This window comes from Lissotriton vulgaris, chromosome 11 (genome assembly GCF_964263255.1).
Source record: "Lissotriton vulgaris chromosome 11, aLisVul1.2, whole genome shotgun sequence".
Lineage (NCBI taxonomy): Eukaryota > Metazoa > Chordata > Amphibia > Caudata > Salamandridae > Lissotriton > Lissotriton vulgaris.
This window is the reverse complement of record NC_141699.1, coordinates 1,004,100,787-1,004,118,212: the sequence shown is the minus strand read 5'-3', so window position 1 is coordinate 1,004,118,212 and position 17,426 is coordinate 1,004,100,787. Positions and strand designations below refer to the sequence as shown.

Below are 17,426 nucleotides of genomic sequence, written 5' to 3'. Positions count from 1 at the left end.
CCCCTCTAGCCTGTGACCGTTCATGTGTTCTTGCTTGCAAGAGATATTATATACAACAAGGGGCTTGCAGCCTGCCCATTGCTTAACATTTGTTGGCTTCATTGTCACATTTATTTTTTGCCTTTTAATTGGCCAATGCGTGGTGGCTTCACTTCCTCTTCTTTCGACTGGAGCATGGACAAAGTACAATTTGCTGTTCTTCTGCTGACCACACTACAATTGAGGTACTACTTTTTAGGTTTCGCTTGCACTGTGCTTTTGAAATCTCATGTATTTAATATATCTTAAAAGTGTGCTCTTTTCAGTTCCGACAGCTGAATTATTTTAGTCATTCGCTTTTGTGTGGAACTTTTTTTTGTTAACTTTCACTGGCTGAAAGCATTTATGATAGTTCCACAAAAGCTGTTCACACTGTTTAAGCCCGTTCACGGTCAAGATAAGATCTCTTCCTACAGATAAGGCATATAGCTTCTAACAGTATGCTGGAATGCTTGCATTTTATTACTTAGTTGTGTAAAGCATGTGTTTTAGCCTTATAAAGTTTGTGGCATTTCCTATTCATGCCTCAGTGCCTTTCTTTGCACTTTGTAGTGATTATCGGATTAATTTTTTCAACGTAATTTATTTGGTCATTATGATCAAATTCGAAATGTAATAAACATTGCATGTTAAAAATAAAGTTAATATACAAGAGCTATGCTATATTTTACTACTAAACAGGCAGCCACAGTTACCTTGCAGACAACAGGATCATGATTTGAATGGTGCAGCAGGTTCAGTAGCACTGGACCCACAAGTTGTCAGGACTCCTCTAAAGACCTAATAATGCTGAATTGACTACTAAGCAGGCAGTCACAATTGCAGTTTCCTTGCAGTTAAAAGGGACTTGATTTAAGTGGGGCCACAAGCTCTAGGGTCCCACAAAACCCAGATTATTGCTAACATTTTAAACTAAACAGGCAGTCACAAGTGCAATTACCTTGCAGGCAACAGGGTCATGATTTGAATGTTGCAGCAGGTGCAGTGGCACCGGGCCCAAAAGTAGTCAGAATACCCCAAAACACCTAATATTGCTATATTTTATAACTAAACAGGCAGTCACAAGTGGAGTTATCTAGGAAGCTCTGGGGTCATGATTTCAATAGTGCAGCAGGTGCAGTGGCACCAGTACCACTAGCTCCAGGCTCCCATTAAACACTGATTATTGCTATATTTGACTACAAAACATGCATTCACAATTGCAGTTACCTTGCAGTTGAAAGGGGCTTGAATTAAATGGCGTAGCAGGTGCAGTGGCACCTGGGCCACAAGTTGTCCTAACACCACTAAACACCACATTTTGCTATATTTTACGACTAAACAGGCAGTCACAAGTACAGTTGCCTTGCAGGCACCAGGGTCATTATTTGAATGGTGCAGCAGCACCGGGCCCAAACGTTGTCAGAACTCCCCTAAACACCTATATTGCTATATTTTACAATGAAACAGGCAGTCATAAGTGCAGTTATCTAGCTGGCACTCAGGTCATGATTTCAATAGTGCAGCAGGTGCAGTGGCACTGTGACTCAAAGCTTCAGGCACTCCCCTACACACCTAATATTGCTATATTTTATTCCTCATGGGGCAACCACAAGTGCAGTTACCTTGCAGACAACAGTCATGAGTTGAATGGTGTAGCAGGTGCAGTGGCATCAGGCCCAAAAGTTGTCAAAACTCATCTTAACACATAATATTGCTATTACATCAATTGATTCCATTTCCCTCTTTTATTTCTTTTTTTCAAAATGTTGAGATTACTTTACCCACACTATACCACAACTAACAGCACAATATATTGCCTTTTTGTACACAAACAAGTCATAACACTTTAACAGACTTTCTGTTACTTATATTGCACAATTACTCAGCAAGATTAAGCTAACAAAAAAAATAGTTTATTAATCACATAGGCGAAACCTAATGCATTTACCAATGCTTGTTGTTTTTATTCTTCTCTGTCCTTGTTGAACATCTTTGCATTTAAAGCTATGCTTTCCTATGCCACACACAGTTTAAAGAGGCCCTTTTCTCCTTAGAAATGATGTGTACTGTTTCAATAGATGTTATCTGCATTTATTGTGACACCAGATTTTATCTGCTTCCAAGTGCATTTTCACTGAGGCATGGACATGGCACTGTTGCTTTTTTTATGTGAAAGGATTTTTTAGCAAATGTATTTTTTTCCACGCATGGGGAGATGAACTTATTTGCTCAGAATCACAGGGTTGCTGTGCTGAGACCTGCCTCGCCTTTGAGACCGTTGGCTCTGCTGTTGCCTTTTCTCCATGCTCTACAGCAGGGGTACTCATAGTACGGCCCGCGGGCCGGTGGTGGCCCGGCAAGCCTTCCCTGGCGGCCCGTGGACCTTGCACACATCATACCAGTGTTTTATTTTATTTTATTTTTTAAAAGAGTGTCTGCAAACTAAGTTACAGGAGCGCGACTCAGAGACTCTGCTGCTCTGTGGGGGTCAGCCGGGCGATTCCTGCCATAGTTAGAGTGGAGCTGCAGGGGCACTAAGAGGTGAACAACACAGCCTCATTAACATGCTAATGGTCTTTTAGAGACCTGTTAATGCGCTCGTGCGGCTATGTGTGTGTGTGTGCTCCGAAGCGGTCTCAGCCCGGGCTGACACACAGGCAGGGTGAGATGGCAGAGGGAGAGGGAGGGAGAGGGAAAGAAAGGGAGACAAAGGGAAGGGAAGGGAAAGGGAGACCGGGTGAGGAAGTAAGAGAGGGGAGGAGGGAGGGATGGGAGGAAGGGAAAGGGAGGGTGAGGGTGAGGGAGGGAAAGGGAGTGACAGTGAGGGAGGGAAAGGGAGACCAGGTGAGGGAGTGAGAGAGGGATAGGGTAGGAGGGAAAGGGAGGAAGGGAGGGGGAGGGAGGGAAAGGGAGTGACAGGGAGGGAAAGGGAGACAGAGGGAGTGAGGGAGGGAAAGGGAGATTGAGGGAGGGAAAGGGAGACAGAGCGAGGGAGAGAAAGGGAGGGAGAGAAAGGGTGGGAGAGAAAGGGAGTGACAGAGTGAGGGATGGAAAGGGAGACGGAGTGAGGGATGGAAAGGGAGACAGAGTGAGGGAGTGAGGTAGGGAAAGGGAGACAGAGTGAGGGAGTAAGAGAGGGAAGGAGGGAAAGGGAGGGAGGAAGGGAAAGGGAGGGTGAGGGAGGGAAAGGTAGGGAAAGGGAGACCGGGTGAGGGAGTGAGAGGGAAAGGGTAGGAGGTGGAGGGAGGAAGGGAAAGGGAGGGGAAGGGAAGGAAAGGGAGTGACAGTGAGGGAGGGAGGGAAAGGGAGACAGAGGGAGGGAGTGAGGGGGGGAAAGGGAGACAGAGGGAGGGAAAGGAAGACAGAGTGAGGGAAAGGAAGTGACAGAGTGAGGGAGGGAAAGGGAGACAGAGCGAGGGAGGAAAAGGGAGACAGAGCGAGGGAGGAAAAGGGAGACAGTGTGAGGGAGTGAGAGAGGGAAATGGATGCAGGGAAAGGGAGGGAGGGTAAGGGATGGAGGGAAAGGGAGTGACAGAGTGAGGGAGTGAGGGAAAGGGAGACAGAGTGAGGGAGTGAGGTAGGGAAAGAGAGACAGAGTGAGGGAGTGAGAGAGGGAAAGGGAGACCGAATGAGGGAGTTAGAGAGGGAAAGGGAGGGAGGGAAAGGGAGTGACCGAGTGAGGGAGTGAGAGAGGGAAAGGGAGACAGAGGGAGGGGGACAGAGTAAGTGAGAGGGAGGGAGGGAGACAGAGAGAGAAAGAGAGCGAGAGAGAGAGAGAGAGAGAGATGTGTGTATGCCGGGTCTGGTGGCTCAGTAGCCAAAGGTGTCCGCTGCAGGGATCAGTGATCAACCTCATGGTCAGTTTTTTTTAATTGCTCTAGCCCCGCCCCCTCCCCCACTGACCCCGCCCCCACTGGTGCGGCCCTTGGACACAAACCACAGTGTAAATTTGGCCCCCGAGAGAAAGTTTGTGAGTACCCATGCTCTACAGCATGGGCATGGCTGACTTTGGCAATGATTATAGCCATGCTGCACATCAGGGCTAAAATATCAATAAACAAAAGGACTGTGATGCATCCAATGCTAATACACTTAATTAAAAAAAAAGCGTATTAGACCTGGCTGCATTAAAATCAGTTTTAGCAACACTGCAAAGCTATTGCGCTCCTGTACAGCATATCTAAAAAACATTGCCAACGGCTGTAGCTCTCATAGGCAAACTTATTGGCTTTGCCAATGCTTACTGACTTTGTCTTTTCAGCCAACAAAGCTTATCATTCTGAGTTTTGCTTTCACATTTGGAAGTATACAGTTTAAAAGTCAGTGTGTGTGTGGGGTTCACTGATTGCATTTGTGTTCATATGTCCCTTCTCGCATCAGGCATTGGCTGTGCCAGTGTTTCTCTGGCTAGCTCTCAGTCAGAGCTTATGCAGTGAAAACAAAGTACAGGTATTACACAATTGCACAGTTGTTCGTCCTTGTTGGGCACAAGCACTTCTCATGTTGGTAATTTCTTGTAGTACATTCCAACAAGGCTAACAGTTCACAATCACATGTGCAGGCATACCAGGGCGAGTCTGGCTGTCTGCCTGGTGCAGTGATGTTTGAGAGAACCATATTTGCGGTGTTTGTTCGCAGGATGTTTGCATTTCTACTATCCTTTTCCGGAATAGGAAACTTTGTACATTTCTGTCGCAAGAGAAACCCAGACAAACTATTTTAGGAGTTCCTCCCTGCAATAACAGGGTGAGAAAACAAAATATTTTAACCAGATGTGGATTGTGGCTTTGTCACTGTCTTATTTAAGCTCTGCACTATCACAATAGGAAAGCGCACATTCAGAATATTTATTTTTAGCTGCAACAGTTTAAGGCTATGATCAAATCTGCCGTAAGTCGCTGTTTATACCCCTATTTGTCAAAGGATTCACCCTCCGTATTCATAGTTCATGCCACCGATTATTTGTAGATGTTCACATTATGTGCCTATGTGAACTTCACACAGGCAACTGGCTACTTCGATCTTAATGCAACATATGCACAGGTTGAAAAACTTACATTACGCATGACCTGAGGCATTTTTCACATACTCTAGTTAAGAGTGAATCTTTGAAGCAGACATTTGTGTGTGGGTGTGTCTATATATATATATATATATTACCTACTGGCGGTAGCCAGTAGGTATATATAGTTAGGATTTTTTTGAATAGGGATTTCTGAAAATTCTATGTTGAATAACTTTGGCGTTGATGGACGGAATTGGCTAAAATTTTCAGGAAAATGGCACATTTTGTTTCTGAGCGTCCCCTGAAAGTTTGGGGGGTTTCATCAAGCGGGGGCCGAGAAAAAAGGGGGGTCCCAAAACGTGTTTTTAACATTGAGTTTTCCATAGGGCGGTTGGACTCACTTTTAGCTCGAACGGCTGAATGGATTTCTATGAAACTTGGCAAAATTGTAGAGACTGTTTGCCCGATGTGCCTTTGCTAGGTCTCAAGATATGTGCTCCAGTGGATTTTGAGAAATTAACTTTCAAAAAAATATATACATCTGTGACAGCGCCCCGGTTCGCGTACCAGACGCGTAACGGAACTTCGCGAGGAGAAGCGGATTGGCTCTCCGGCGACTCTCAACATTCCAAACAGTCCGGAGCGGCCGCTCTCAGAAAACCTAGGGGGTGAGGATATGTCTCCCGTGCCCCCTTATACCCATTCCCAACATTGTTTATCCTCCAATCTTGTGACTAAATTCGTCCGAAACACAACTCCCGTTACGCTACCGGTGAGCTACCCAGTTCGCGTACCGGGTAGCGCTTCCACCGCGAAAAATCGAAAAAAAATGTATTTTATTTTTTTGCCCCGCGGGGCCCTTTAATAGCCCCCACATCAATCCTAGGGGGTCAGGAGGGGTCTACCTTGCCCCTTTCATTCATTTCCCCCTCCGTTTATTTCCACCTCTTGTCTCTCGATCCTACCAAGAGACAAGATGGCGGCCGCTCCGGACTGTTTAGAATGTTGAGAGTCACCGGAGAGCCAATCCGTTTCTCCTCGCGAAGTTCCGTTACGCGTCTGGTACGCGAACCGGGGCGCTAACCGGGACGCTGTCACAGATATATATATTTTTTTGAAAGTTAATTTCTCAAAATCCACTGGAGCACATATCTTGAGACCTAGCAAAGGCACATCGGGCAAACAGTCTCTACAATTTTGCCAAGTTTCATAGAAATCCACTCAGACGTTCGAGCTAAAAGTGAGTCCAACCGCCCTATGGAAAACTCAATGTTAAAAACACGTTTTGGGACCCCCCTTTTTTCTCGGCCCCCGCTTGACGAAACCCCCCCAAACTTTCGGGGGACGCTCAGAAACAAAATGTGCCATTTTCCTGAAAATTTCAGCCAATTCCGTTCATCAACGCCAACGTTATTCAACATAGAATTTTCAGAAATCCCTATTCCAAAAAATCCTAACTATATATACCTACTGGCGACCGCCAGTAGGTAATAAATATATATATAACATTTCTATGGCAAAATGAAACCCCTCATTTTGTTCCTTTGCAAATTAAATGTTTTAAGTGTTAACACTTTATTCCTATCAAGATGACTTCAGGTGTGCCATACTTTTGTCATAAGTAAGACTGTTAGCGCTCTAGTTGTTCTTTAGAACACTCGGGGACATTCTGTCACTGGGCTATAGTTGGGCTACATCTGGCTGATATTTGGGCTACATTTGTTTTTTTTGTCTCTGGTGGCCATCTTTGGGCTACATTGGGCTACATTTGGGCTCTAACATATATATATAGCCCAATGTAGCCCAATATATATTTTTCAAAGTTAATTTTTGTAAAAACCACTGGAGCATATATCTTGAGACATAGCAAAGGCACATCGGGCTACCAGTCCCTAACATTTTGCCAAATTTTGTGGAAATCCACTCAGCCGTTCGAGCTAAAAGTGAGTCCAACCGCCCTATGGAAAACTCAATGTTAAAAACACGTTTTGGGACCCCCCTTTTTTCTCGGCCCCCGCTTGACGAAACCCCCCCAAACTTTCAGAGGACGCTCAGACACAGAATGTGCCATTTACCTGAAAATTTCAGCCAATTCCGTCCATCAACGCCAAAGTTATTCAACATAGAATTTTTAGAAATCCCTATTCAAAAAAATCCTAACTATATATACCTACTGGCGACTGCCAGTAGGTAATATATATATATATATATATATATATATATATATATATATATATATATATATATATATATATATATATATATATATATATATTAGTGTGTGTATTTGCTGGTGGTGATCGCCTCTGGGTAGTGATAGTTAGGTGTTCTGTTCCATAGGAAAAGCATTTTTGGTGTTCCTAATAACTTTCAAACTGTTTCACCACTAAAGTTTCCAAAAAGGTGCTACTTTTTGACTACTTTGTCATGGAAAGTTTTGGGCTGATCCATCAAATGGAAGCCGTTAAAAAAGAGGGGGCCCAAAACACAAAATCCCCATGCATTTTCAGTAAACTTCTTTAGGCAGGGCTATAGCAAAACCTACTAAACAAAATTACACCACATTTGGCAGGAAGCTATATCTTGGTCCACTGATTAAGCTTTTTGTGATTTGGTGTAAATCTATTTAGTAGTTTATGAGAAATTAAGGATGAAATATAATTGTATATTTGAATGGATGGGTCCGCAAGAGTCTTGAAAGACAGCCGGCAGGGAAGCGGATCAAAAAATGCTCCCACCCAGATGTAGCAGCATTAGGAGCTGCTCCCTGTGGTAGAGAGCAATGCCAGCTCCCGCTGTATTCAGGGAGCCGGCTGGGGCATGGCGGGCCTTGGGATTCCCCCCACGACCCCCAACAAGAGTATAGTGAGTGCACTGGGTGGGCACCAGGTCACCCACCTTTAACTGTGAGGCCCCAGAGGATGGAGTCCCTGAGGCTGAAATCAGCCTGGTAGGGTGGCTGCGTGCCCTCCTCACCTGAAAAGCATGCCGGGCCCTGGCGGAGAGGGTACCAGAGGGGGCCGCATGCCTCATCCCCTCCTGAAAATCATGCCAGTCCTCAGGAGATGTGCCTGCTCCCCTTTATTTGAAGGAGTTGCCCGCCTCCTCTTTAATTGAAAAAACAGCCCTGGAGTAGGGATTACCAAGGGCTAATACAACTCGTGAGGGGGCCCCCACCCCTATAAAATAAGGTCCTGGGGGATGGCGTCCCCAGGGCCAGGCCTTTTACACTGTGGGGTTGGCTGCCTTTGGGGGGGGGGGTTATCCACAATGCTTGGCCACATGCCAGGACCTGTGACCAACCTGCTTTCATGCACGAGCAAAGGCCAGGGCCTTTGGTCGTGCATGCCCGCGTGTATGCGTAGTGTGAGGTTGGCTGCCTTTATGGGAATGGTAACAGGGCGTGGCCACCGGCAGGCCTTTTGGCCACACACCACTGCTCATGGTCAAAGGTTGTGCACAGCGTGATGGCAGCTGCATTTTTGGGGGCTGGCTGCATGTGGGGGTTGGTCATGGGGTAGGGGTTTGGATTTATGTATTGTAATAAAATATTACTGAGTAAAAAAAAAAAACTAGATCTTCACTGGAAAAAAAAGTTACAGTAACGTTAGGTATGATCAAATGATCCGTTTTTATTTGAAAAAAACCTTACATAATATACAAAAAAAAATATGGCTAAAGTAACGTTATAGTTAGGTGAATTTGTCGGTGAGAATATTGACAATATTAACGTTTTGAACTAAAAAGAAAACACAGAAATTCACGAGTTCTAGTTAGCAGAGCTAACTATAACTGGTGTCCCGGTCGTGCCATTCATACGATCTCACATATGACATCACCCATGACATGTTTTATGACCTCATCATTTATGACCAAGTTATAGTTAGCTCTCCTAACTATAACTGGTGAATTTGTTTTATTTTAGTTCAACTCCACTCAACTCAAAGTCCTTTATTCGATCTTACTCATAAGATCATAAAAGTGTTTACAGTCACCGTTTATAAAAGACGTAGTAAAAATTATCATAAACCCAAGTATAAAAAGAATGCAAACATTCATTATATCATAAAATCTAATTCATCAATATGAATACAATAAAAACATAAGCCATCCTGCTATATCTTAAGGGCCCAGCTTCTTTCTCTTTTTCAGACATGCCCAGAGAAATGAGGCTAGAGAAAAAAAGATATAGAAGTTCTGCAAGGATTTGAGGAAGAACAGAGCTGCACGGCAACATTTCAAATGATGACTCTTGCAAATTGGTACAATAAATTTGTATCGTTCTTGACATTTAAAAACCACAAACAAACAAAACGTGGAGATCATTTTGTGGGGACTTGTTATCACAAGGACATACTGAGAGATCGGAATGTTTATATTGCTTCACAGGAAATCCTATAATCAACGGGATCATATTTAAGCGAAATCTCAGTAAAAAGTATTCGTGGTGAGAGTGTGACATCAGCCAGATACAGAAAACTTCCCTGCATCAACACTGGTGTTGGTTCATACAGACGAGCCGTCTGGGTGTGGGAGTTTTTTTCCTTTCTCAGATATTGAGCCCTCAATATGAATATCTCAACCAGTTTTTTCTTAGACATGGACTTACAAGTAGAGGGGTCTTTAAAAAGGCGGCTTAAACCAATGGCAGATAATTCCAACTCCACGTACTGTAGCCACTTAACCCTACTGTATTGATCTGACTTTAGAATGAGTGTTATTAAATGTTGTGTGAGGGGAACTGTCACCCTGCGCCAGATAGAGTGCCACAGTAGGAGTGGTGCCATTTTAATTGTGTCAATGATGTATGGTAAAGCCAATTCCATATGTAAAACATAGTTTGAGTGTGACCGGGGAACGGAAGTAAAAGACGTAAAAAAAATTGTTCTCTATGGACTACAGAGTATCACAGGGAGCCATCCCCCATATCGCTGCACCATATACTGCTGCCGCCTTGGTTTTCGCATGGTAAATTTTTTTCATCGGGATCATAGGTTTGACTCCCAGCCTTTTAAAGAATGTTTTCAGTGCTTTAGGGTTTTGCATGCCCAATGCTCTTCCTTCTAGTAATTTAGACCATGATTGGTTTCTATCAAGGACTCCTAAATAGGGGAATGAGTCCACCACCTCAATCTTACCGGAGTCCATAAAAAAAGGTTGTCTGTCATATTCTCCCCCGCAATGATAATAAAAGATTTGCTCTGGTTGACCTTTAAATCTAATGATTCCATGAAAGTTGCATAGGAAGATACTGGAGCCCCTTCCCAGTTCTCGCCATCAATACGGCGTCATCCACATATGCTAGCATTGGTAACCGCTGATGGTTAGCAAGCACGGGGACGTCCAAGACTGCGCCCTCGAGATGTTATCCCACACCATTAGTGTAGATGGAAAAAAAAAATGGCGCCAGGATGCAGTCTTGTCTTACCCCTCTCAAGATCTTAAATGAGCGGGTACACTACCCGTTCCTCCCATAGCGGACTAAGGAGGAGCCGTCAGAATACAACTGCCTGATGAAGTCAACCAATGCCCGATCTATTCCCATTTCCTCCATTATCTGCCAGAGTCTAGGGTAGGTCACGCAGTCGAAAGCTGCGGATAAGTCCATGAAGGCAAGATAGATCTTCCCACTCTTGGCTCTGCCATATCTATTCATGATCAATGACAGATTCAGGTATTGGTCTATTGTTCTTTTCCCCATTGGAATCTATATTGGGACTCCATTAAGATATTTTTACTCCTCGCCCATGCCTCTAGTCTCGTTAAAAGTAGACCGCCCATATGTTTGGTCGTCGTATCGATCAGCGAGATTGGTCGATCATTTTTTGGATTCTTTTTGTCTCCCTTTTAATAAATGGGGACGATAATACTTGTTTTCCAGGACTTAGGGGGGCCCACTATGGCGATTTTATTAAAAACATTAGGTAAAAAGGGAACCCATATATCCATGTTGTCTAAGAAGAAATCCATTGGGACACCATCGGGCCCCGGGCCTTTCCCACTGCTGCATGCCTCAATCCCGTTCCTGACTTCCTTATAATTGAATGAAAGATAAATCTCCCGGGTAAAGCTTACTGATGGTGATACATATTCATTTGGGGAGAAAATGCCTTTGAAATGAGCCACCCAATCATCCTCCCCCGAATTAACACCAAGGACTGGGTCAATTTGTGTTTTGAAATGCGGGCCGTTTATTATTCCCCAGAACTTCTTTGAGTTGCCTGAGGCCCGCTCTAAATTTGCCCAGATTTCTCTTTTTAGTTCCTTTTCCCTGTTTTTCCTCACCGCTTTATATTCCCTTCTAAGTATAGAAATTTCGGACAGATTTCTAGGCTTGACCCCCTAAAGCTTTAAAAAGCGCTTTCTTTTTCTGGTAACAAATAGTCAAACCAGCCCTTCCCCCTTTTCAGCTTGTTAGTGTTGTTCTTGACAAGTGATGTCCTTATACAGTCTGAAAAGTCTACAAACGAAGATACCACAGACTGGGGGTCGTTGTCAGGATCTAAACAAATACTAATGGTGGGAAGGGCACTCCTGATAATTTTTGATATGACCTTCTTTTTATCCATTTTTAGCCACTTCCGTTGGTATCTATTTCGCCTTGCCAATATTGGTAGAACAATTATCTGGGGGTTTGTCGCAGACTTCTGGATACATTTAATTTTACACATCAAAATCGCATGATCACTAGAAATATTGAATTCAGTAGTTACTTTACTACATCTAATATTTAAAGGATTTGTAACCAGTATAAAGTCAATAGTCGATTCCTGGTGAACCCTATGAAATGCTGGCAATAGGGTATCATTACTAGAGGCTAAGTTGTTGACCATAACCATATTTCTTATTGACATTAGGGTATTGAGAGAGTTTCCATAAGTATTAAGCGAAAAGTAATGGACAGGATTGCCCCTCATATCACCCACACCGCAAACCCTCTCTAAATTGTGTGTGCATGGATGTAGATTAAAGTCTCCCAACCATAGAATATTAAGGGCTGCCTTTTTTTAAAATAAAAATAGTTGCCTTGTCAATGGCAAAATTATCTTCATCCAAGATTTTAAAGCTATTTATGCCAAAATTATTATAATAAAAATGTATTAAAAGCCATCGATCTCGTTCGTAAACTCTAAGATCATGAGATGAAAATTTGTGGAAGTTCCTTCCATCATCTTTACTTTTACTGATAGTGTATTTGGAATTATGGTGATTACTTCCCCCCCCCCCTTTTCTCTTTCCGATGGGCGTGGAGTGGCTCTTGTCTGGAAAGAACGATAACCATTTACAAAGATATCTTCTATGGCCCAGGTCTCCTCTACGCAGGTGATGTCATGTCCTGCCACAGACTGAGCCATTGGGCGTCCCCGAGTTTGTTTATAAGACCTGCGACATTCCAGGATGCCATTCTTATTACCTCTGACAGCGTTCTTATAGTGTTACTAGGATTATAGTCACTTCTCCATTAATTTCATTTGTAAGTCTTGTTATGGGCGGTGCCGCCTGCCCCATCTCTCTGCTCTCTGGAGTCAATCGCACTGATCTAACCCTGAAAGGGGGGCAAATCTATTCTCCAGTGGGATTCCCTGGTTGTTCATCCCAATCAAATTTCCTAGGTTTTTCCTAATATGAAGTGACAGTCCCAACACAAGTTCAAGACATTAATGTTGTCACTGACAAATTCACCTAACTATAATGTTGGTTTAGCCTTTGTGCTTTTTGTGTGTGTAATATATATATGTATATATATATATATGTATATATATATATGTATATATATATATATGTATATATATATATATTCGAAACGATTCCCACCACTTCCAGACGAGCCCCTGGCGAAGAAGGAAACTCAGGCCTCTGCAGCAAAGCTTTTCAGGCAAGAAATACTTTATTTGTCACCCCTCACGACCACCACAACAGCCTGCAGCACATCCGTCCATTTACTTGCCAAACGCGTTTCGGGCGTCATCCCGCCCTTGATCACTGGCTGTAACAACGAGAAACAGAGGCTGATTGTATGCACAGGATTTATTAAGTAATTAAGTAACAAGTTCCACCCATGTGGGTGTGGCAAAGTTGCATTCTGTTCACTGCACACTTGTTACTTAATAAATCCTGTGCATTCAATCAGCCTCTGTTTCTCGTTCCAACTTTTGGAAAGAATTTAATGCGGCTAGTCCGGTCGCGGAAGGTCCCGCCGCTGAAACTAGTGGATCTACACTGCTCAGCATCTTGTGCAGTGAACAGAACGAGGGGGGCCTGAGCCGTTGGTATATATTGGCAGCATGAGGGCGCTGCATGACATTTCCTTCCACCCACTGGGGTAAGACATTGTGAAACAACGACAAATCAGAGGTGCCCACTGGGGTTTTAGCACGATCAAAGTTTGGGCAATGGACTGCTAAGACCAGAATGCAACTTTGCCACACCCACATGGGTGGAACTTGTTACTTGATAAATCCTGTGCATACAATCAGCCTCTGTTTCTCGTTGTTACAGCCAGTGATCAAGGGCGGGATGACGCCCGAAACGCGTTTGGCAAGTAAATGGACGGATGTGCTGCAGGCTGTTGTGGTGCTGCCGGCGGCAAGTGTGTGTTAACCCCCTCGTGAGTGACCTTCCAACTTGGCAACTTTTGATATATATATATATATATATATATATTTTTTTTTTTGTACAGAAAGGGCAGCACAACTGGATACTTTTTCAAAGTTGCTTTATTTCACAACACTCCACCAACGCGTTTCAGCCTCACGGCCTTTCTCACCGTGAGAAAGGCCGTGAGGCTGAAACGCGTTGGTGGAGTGTTGTGAAATAAAGCAACTTTGAAAAAGTATCCAGTTGTGCTGCCCTTTCTGTACAAAATTGAATTGGGGCTTTGATCCTGCCTTCGGGTCGAGCACACGCTGGTGAGCGCTCTCGTGCGGAATGGATCGAATTCTGTGGATATATATATATATATATATATATATATATATGTGTATGCCTGGCAGCCGCCAAGCTCCACTCAAGCCTCTTAGCGAAGGCGGTTCGTGTGTACGTTGGGAGCCTTCATATAAATTCAAATTCTGACTTCCCCATTTAGGTCAGAGAACACACAAACAACTTCTTGCTGTAGAAATGCAGTTTCAAAGCAACAAAAACTCTACGCGTTTCAGGAGCTCACCTCCCTTGCTCACGAGCAAGCGAATTTGTTCATTTCAGAAAGAAATGAAAATTAGCATGTTACCTGTTGTCTTTTTGTCATTTAATTTTTCTTTGCCATTTCAATGGGTTTTCTGTCCTAAATTGCAGTAGAAAAGATGTGTCAGTTACAACTTGGCTTGCTCAACTGCTACATTTCTACCTCCTCCCCTTGTCCTCTCACCTTGTCCTTATCACCTGTTCCTCTACTGACTTTATCTCCCTTAATGGGCCTTGGCATATTTCTGGTTTGACAAGTTTAAGCTTCCAATGTTTGTCCCTTTTTAATTCGAGCCTAGTGGCAGCGCGCATGCACTGCTCGCTCTGCGAGGCATGCTGTAGTCGAGAATGCTGTGAAAGCCTCGCCTACTCTCCGCCCATACTTTTCATTGACTGGTGTCATTGTCCTTGGTAAATGCTGCCTTCCGATTCATTGTGAGGCTTGTTAGTCCCTCCTTGTTACTGCCTTGTTGCCATTTGTTACCGCCCATGACAACTGGACCTTTTACTTAGCTTCGTACACGGTCGGCTTTATTTAGGGGGTCAGCACCATTTTGTTTATGGACACTTGTGGGGACAATGGTGGATGCAATTTTACTGTATTTGTATCCTGAGCGCGGTGTCCACTTTAGGGACACCACGCTCAGTTTATTTATTCATATTTAACTTTTATGTTGAGCGTGGCGTCCACTTCTGGGACACTGCGCTCTGTTTCTTTTTATTTTAAAACTGAGCGCAGCTCCTCTTCAAGGACACTGCGCTCGGTTTCTTTTTTTTTTTCTTTTCTTTTAACTTTAACACTGAGCGGGCTCCCGCTTAAAAGACACCGCGTTCAGTGTTAAAGTGAAAAAAAAGAAACAGAGCGCAGCGTCCTTGAATTGGCGCCACGCTTAGTTTTAAACTTAAGCAAGAATTTGCAATGAAATAGGTCTTGCATTTTAGCGATTTTAAGCTATTGGCATTGTAAATGACAATGCCTTTTATTTATGTTTTAAAAAAACAAAAATAATAAGCATTGTCATTTACAATGCCAGTAGCTTAAACTCGTGTAAATGCGAGACCTATTGCATTGCAAATGCTTGTTTTGGTTTGACCTTAGCCAAGACGCTTTGATGTTACTAAAATTATATGCATAACATATTTCTAGTGGCTTTCAGTCATCCTTCTTCAGCCATTAGCCTGTTGTACCATTCACATTTGAATTCCACCCACTACAGCACCGAGCATGGGACAGTGGTCAGTCCACTTCAGCCATCGGCTAACTTCACTGTGAGTGACAGCATTCTTCCCTTTGAGGAGAACATCCACACCCAAAGTAGTTCCCTTCAGTGCCAGTGACTACTATGGGTAATATGTGGATTTTAGACCAATAGGTATTATTTTTATTTTTTGATTGACAAGGGCCCCGCAGCTTACAATATATATATATATATATTGGAGAATGTGCGAGCATGCCAATGTGAACTTGCTCCTGTTTTCACTAGTGGTACTTCCCAGCTCCTTCCATCCCTTGTATCTTCCCTTCTGTTACCTTACGTCCTTGGTATCTTCTCTGTTCTGCTGTTGGCTCCATCTACTTTACTTGTGTATTTTATCTTCCATATGGATGTAATAGCAGAAGCAATGTAAAATAGGTTTGTTTAATTATGTTTTTCATCCTTAAGATAAATGAATGGCTGATGGCCACCATAAAGCACACCCAGTCTTCCCATGTCCATACTTGCTTCTAAACTCACTGACCCAACTTGTCTCCAAACAGGCAGATTACAATGCAAGCATGACATATTTGACTAGGGAAGCATTCATCACAAGATTTATATTTTGCATGTTTTTATATGAACTACAAAATGATATGTATGTTTGTATGTGAAAATTGCATAAACATTTTAAATATATTTGTTTCCTTAACCAGTGTTAAGTTAATTGCACATTGTAATGCAAAGGCCATGTTTTAAGTTTACTACAGTTAGTTGTTTTTGCACACTTTTCTAGGCGTGGAAAGAAATGTTCAACAATTGTGATATCTGCGCCTCACGAAAGATCCATTGGTAAAGGAACGGTGCGGCTACCACCAGAGTTATTACCGGTCCCCGGAGTTGTTTTCAAATGCTAATGTGTGCCCACTCCAAACTCAAAGGACCCCTTGTTGAGGGAAGAGGGTTTAATCCATCCGTCTGAAGATGTGCCAGAACTAACTCTTAGCAGGTAACTTCTGAATTTTCTTTGATCTAATTGCACAACACTTTATGTTGTAACTGGGATGGCGCCACAGTACATGCACATACTCTGTGCCTACAAACAACATCTCAACAGGTAATATTTGAAGGGCAATTTAAGCAAATGTAAACAAATACATAAGGAAAACAACAAGGGATAGACACCAAAATTGAGTATCACGATTTGTATTCGATGCAGCGGAAAGCATCAATTTTTTACAGCGATACTCTTCTTCAAAAGGTGTTTTCACAGAGGTGTTCACGCTAAAGGTGTGATTAAAAATGGTACATAACATGAGCAGTGGGGTCACAACCAATTTGAATAATGTTATGAACCAAGGATGCCATAGGAACGCTGTACCCTGTCGACTGCATTTCGACCGGGGCGATTTCAGGTCATCATCAGGATGAAATGACCCGAATTATTTGAAGACTGCTAGGAAAAGGAAAGGAGAAGCAAATGAGGATGGTGGTACAAGGGGGAAGGGGGAAGTAATACTTGTCACTTGTCATAAGGATAACTACCTGATGTGGTAGCATACTCTGTGGCTGACACATGCTAAGAAGCATGAGTGCATCCCAACAAATGACAAAGTTTCTTTACCCTTTTATCACAAATGTAGCTGTTGTACAGAGCCATTTGTACAGTGGCAGTTCGGTATTTTAATAATTGGATATTGGAATCATAGATGATACAATGAAATGCAATTTTCTGACATGCCTCTTATAGCTTCGTAAATTGGCGGAGAGGGCAAGGGCGCAGTGTTTCTACTCCAATATTCTCCCTTTTCTCTAGACTCCCTTTTCCCTTCAACCCCCATCGGTCTGCAGCGCACGTTGAGACTGGATGAGCTACAAGAAGTGTAGCTTTCATATAGATATTATGAGCAAATAATTTTCACTGCAAAATGTCAACCATAGAATGATCAAAGTTAAATGAATTACATTAAAATATAGATGGTTGCTGAACAATACTTCTTGAATATATCTGACCGGATACA

General features: G+C 43.1%; 1 protein-coding gene across 3 annotated transcripts in view; it reads left to right on the top strand.

Annotated features, from left to right (window-relative positions):
- GPR160 (G protein-coupled receptor 160) overlaps positions 1 to 17,426 on the top strand; it is a 213,740-nt gene that overhangs the window by 187,441 nt on the left and 8,873 nt on the right. For all 3 annotated transcript variants that reach the window (XM_086944297.1, XM_086944298.1, XM_086944299.1), the window contains one exon: positions 16,202 to 16,414. The gene's annotated coding sequence lies outside the window, so the exon portion shown is untranslated. The remainder of the gene's footprint in view (positions 1 to 16,201; positions 16,415 to 17,426) is intronic.